Source organism: Bombus vosnesenskii, unplaced genomic scaffold (genome assembly GCF_011952255.1).
Source record: "Bombus vosnesenskii isolate JDL3184/JDL3185 unplaced genomic scaffold, Bvos_JDL3184-5_v1.1 scf7180000015494, whole genome shotgun sequence".
Taxonomy (NCBI): Eukaryota; Metazoa; Arthropoda; class Insecta; order Hymenoptera; family Apidae; genus Bombus; species Bombus vosnesenskii.
Window position 1 is genome coordinate 3717 of NW_022884021.1, and position 5411 is coordinate 9127.

General features: G+C 34.3%; 1 pseudogene; it reads right to left on the reverse strand.

Annotated features, from left to right (window-relative positions):
* Positions 1-517: 517 nt before the first annotated feature.
* Positions 518-4404, reverse strand: LOC117241238 (annotated as a pseudogene).
* Between the last annotated feature and the right edge of the window lie 1007 nt (positions 4405-5411).

Sequence of the window (5411 nt, forward strand, 5' to 3'; positions counted from 1 at the left end):
GCGATCTTCGAGAGAAATTCCTTGGAATTGGAATTGTTGTAACGAACGCAGCTGCATTTATAACATGCGACATAAGTAAACTCTTTTATATACTAAGCTATTTGATTAATGCTAAGTATGTAAGAAATCTAAAAAGCTTTTAAAATCGTATATTTATCATTGTACTATTGATTTTCCTACCATTTCGAAATGTACAACTTTGAGAGTAATTACTATATCTTCGTTCTTAAATAATGGAGCAGGTAGCGAAAAAAATGAAGGAAAGGCGGAGAAACGATGCAGAATATTCATAACGTGCACGTGATTCATCTGCATGTTTCAGTTTTGTTGTATATTTCACAATCGAACATTTTCTTTTCTCTTCTATCGTACTCTTGTATCTTGTGACGTGACTGTTTCTCGTGGGAGATAAGAGCAAGACGAAATGCGGTTTCTAGCATTTCGCAAACAAAAAAGGACGAAACTGTTCGCTTTTCTTCTGTTTTCTTGTTTTTAAATAGAGATGAAAGATAAAAAGACATATCTACAGAATTTATTCTATTTCCATTACACTATTTTCATCTAAATCAATTGGCTTGCTGAATAAATTCTTCTTGTTTACAGGCATAGCTAATAGAGATTTGGATAGTCTAATATGGCTTATTTTCATTCTTTTTCTTAGCTCTAATACTTTCTTTAAATCTTTCTCGCCAAACCTTATAAATTTAAAATTATTCGCACACTGTAATTCATTATTCCAATTCAATAACATTTCACACTGAGTTGCATTTAAAATATCAGAAATTTCTGAAAAATAAAGGAGGGTTTGTACATCAGGATATATTGAAAATAAATTTGGCTGTAATTCTTTACCTATTCCACGTGTATGATATTCTCCTAGTTCTTTCTACTCTAATTATATGTTCCCTCCTAGCATGCTGTCTACTCCTGTTGCTACCTATAGACCTTTTAATAGTAATTTCTTCCATTTCTTCATCATTTCTTGCTACATACCTTTGGATCAAATATAGAACTATAACTAATCACATCTTTAATGTACAATCTCTGTATCATCATGTGTATACATTTTTGTTTTACCTCCGTTTCTAACAAACTTGCAGTTATCTCTGGAGTATAGGGTCACACGCCTGGAATCATATTGTTTCTGATCCACGATATTTTCTCTCCTATTGAATTCTGTTTTATCAAGCAGGACATTTCTGCCTTCTGTCTATTTGATATTCTGAAACAAAACACATTGTCCATTTCCTTCTTTATTACACAAAAGTATTATATAATCATATAAAATAAATGAAATGTACATAACAAAATCACATAATTTAATAGTAATTGTATTTACTTTTTGGCTTTTTTCGTAATAGCGATAGACTTTCTGCTATTTGGGTGTATCATTTTCTTTGGCTTCAGGAATTCTTTTCTCATTGCAGTGGCCTATAAAAGACAACAAAATAAATTAGTTAAAATATTACCATGGCTATGAATTATTTCGATTATCCTAATCATCAACACTCCAACTCAGGCTATCCGTTTACTCAATGTATAATCATGCACAGGCGAATCGTCGACAGTATCACACGAATTAGTGCATTAGAAGCACTAATAGAGTAGACAAAACATCCTACATGCCACAGCTATCGAAACAATAACCAGATAGCAACGGATAGGCGCCTCTGATATACACCCGACGATAACCGCTTCAGAGGGACTAAAACCTCAGTACAAGAAGTCTCCCAAATCAACGTTCTATACCTCTTTGTTATAACACCCTGAACCGTCACTCTGTTGGATTCATACAATAAATTTTACCACTATATCTAAAGTTTAATTCTTTAACTTATTTGTGAAACGTTCGAACTGCGACTCGAGGAGATCACCGGTGATTTGTCAATTTCGTGATTTGTTGTGTCTCGTATATGATAACAGCAACGACGGCGACGCCTATCGATAGTAAAAGTAATATCGAAGTATACCTTCCTACCATGACATTTCCGGGCTAACAAACTTCAAAATTGGTTTCTTTTGTTTCAAGATATTTTTAGCTATTTTTTTTTAATCTTATAATGATAACCTATTTTAAAATGTGCAATGTTTGATAAATGTACATTAGTAAAATTTCATACGAAGAAAGTTTTTGGGAATCCGTATTATATTCAGCGAGCAGAAAACGAAGACTTGACGGAAGTTGACAACAATGGAGATAAAAGTCTTTATCGTAATATTGTTTTTATTGATTTTAACGTCAGATGGAACGGGTTTCGACAGAAAACGATCCACCAAATTTCAAAGAGGTAACGAGCAAACTTCAAGTAAAAACGAGCAGAAGTCAACACCCGATTATTATTATTACTGCGACTCAACAGAGTTTGGAGTAGTATTATACAAAAGATTCCGTATTTGCGTTCTTGTTCGCCGTGCGACATGATAGAAATTGATTTCTCTTCCGCTTGTATCAGATGCGGGATGTTGGTTGATCCTTTTTCACCGGTCTCGATTATCCTATTTCTCTTTATTCGCCTATTTTTTAAACACAAATATAGATTTTTTACGATTATTTATATTGTTCATGACATCATTTGACGAATTCTTCGAGAACTTCGCAAGGGAACCAAGACATAAATGATATTTAAAATGTTTATAGCAGTTCTGAAGTAAAGAGAAGCGATATTAGTTTGAAATGATGGATCATTTCAATGACTTTATTATTTATTGCCTTAATAGCTATCTACATATTATTTTAGTTGCGTTTTTCTTTTGGATCGGAAATGACTATCCTGTGTTTCGTCAATAATTTGTCTTGCTTCTCTTGGTGCATTTCTAAATGTAGTATTGACATAAATGAATTTTTTACTGCAAGAGTTAACATCACTTTTTTTCGACTTCTCTTTTAGGTTACAAGAGTACAAAGCTATATATAGGCCAAAACATGTATGTATCTTTCGATAAAAGATAAATTTTTATTCAAAACCTACGAGACTGCACGCAGATATTTCAAATTGCAGCGAATATTATCACGAATACTTCGCGTTAAACATGTTATATCTTTTAACATTTTCAGAGACGCGTAAACATCTGCAAGCTATTTATCACTTTATTCGATTGCATATTGTAGCGGCATATGAGTCATAGGACGATGCGAATCGAGAGTAACTCATGTTGTTGTTTTGCCTCGGGGCATTGATACCGTCTCGAGGTACGAAACTTGATAATAAACAAACTCCGGACAGAACAATATCGCCGCTACGCGCAACCGTCAACCGAAGTCGAATTTAAATTCGTTAGAGGGAGATCGTTAGAAGAGTACTGCCGATAGTTTTAAATACATTTGACTACACCAAATATCAACTCGTCTCATCACTATATACACCAACGCGTTTAATCAACCTCCACATAATCGAGAAATGATTTCAAATTTGACCCACGTTTCTATCGACTTCGCTTTCTTCTTTATTTTGGAAGAAATGCACATTCACTATTTATCAGCTAAGCGAACTCGAAACGAATGAAAATTCCCAATCACCACGTAGACCAAAGCCTATCAGCCTTTTCCGAACCTGTAGGTTACAACGAGATTCTTAATTAATTAATTCGTTTCTTACAGGCTACAGAGTCTGAGAATAAAGAATTTTTTGACCGTTTTGTTACGACCTATGTTAAAACCACATCATAGGAATAAGATAATAATACAGATCGTAATCATTATATATCGGTACATACTATCAATTTGATTGTGCAATTAAATAACATAATATCAAAAGTAATCAAATGTTGGGATACTTTTGCGCGATAGTGTATATGTGTAAAATAATATGATTCTATAAATTCATTCACAATAAATCAAAAACAATGTTGTGTTGCTTATTCTAGTAAACAATCCAACCATTTAACTGTAAGATATTTGGAAAGTTCATGTAACAAGCATACAATATGCCACCCGGAAGGTACCAACTACGTTCCTCTATGAAATTAGTACAAATGTTTCAAGACTTATATATTATTAACATTTCACGCAACGTTTTTATAAGATACGTTAATCCGTAGAAATGACCCGTCGCAGTAAATTTATACATAGATCAGAGTTAGAAAATACAAAAGAACGATATTTTCTCTGAGTATACGAAGTTAAAATGGTGTTGGACGCAAATTAATTGGTTGGAAAGAGGCGCCTTGAAGCGTACTAAAAGAGGTAGCTTACCTCGTTGAAATACCATGGAACGAAACCCTGTTGGGCAATGGGCATTCTGCTGTAGCCTGGAATTCCTTTTGCTCCCGTATTCTTCTTCTGTTTTCCGTGGTTTTTGTTACAACACTCGCGACGTTTTCATTCAAACGAACACACAACGCATAAACGGAGAAAAACAAACGTTGAAGGTTGCGTCGCGTCACGCGAATCACTGACGCTACACTTATACGTTGGAAACAGGAACGAAACCGACGCAGGTGCAACACGGGGCCCGTGAAATGTAAACTATCGAACTACGTATAATAGCACACGAAAGTATTTCTATTGTTTGTGTATATATATGTGTGTGTGTATATTTGTGTGTGTGTGTGTGTGTGCGCGCGCGTGTGTATTCATATATATATTATAAATTGGTTATATATATATATATATATATATATATATATATGTATAAGATTTATAAAATGAATGCTCGGTAAAATGTCTGTGATAAATAATACCAATTAAAATGGAAAAATTTTTAATTGCATTGCTTCGACTATACATATACATATACTTAATGTGACTTACTTTGTATGAGAAAAATTCTGTTTGTCAATTCGATATCGAGAGCTGATAATGCTAACATACGATGAAACGATAACAGAAGAATCCGAATATTCAGAACTTTTCACGATATATGTTAAATAATATTATGAAATAAATTAAATAATTACCCCGCATTGCTTCCAGCGTACGTGTTCACGATTCTCGGCGAAACCGAATATGGCAGCAGGAAATCAACCAATCACAACTTCGGAAGAAAGTAAAGCGCGGGAAGAAATCGCGGCATCCAGCTTCCTGCGAATCTATTCTCGATCTCGATGTAAGCAGTAATCTTTCGATAATCGTTTTGCAAAATGGCGTGTCTTAAACGAAGTGTATAGTAAAATTCGTATTTGAGAGACGCATAAATAAACGATATCAGGCTATTTCCCGCGAGAAATTCACGTTCGGTTGCAACATAACATGTCACGTATGTATTTTCGTCGAAAACTGATTTCGAGGGACGTGTATATGTACGTATCAAGTTACTTGGCGAAAGTTCAACGACAGACTGTGACTTTAAAACAGTATGTATGCCTATGTTTGTTGTCCGAGAATTGGAAGAATCTGTCATGTTTTGTTTACGTCGGCTGTAATGGAGTGGTGTTTTTGTCTTGTGGTAACTGAATGTCTCAAACAACAAACT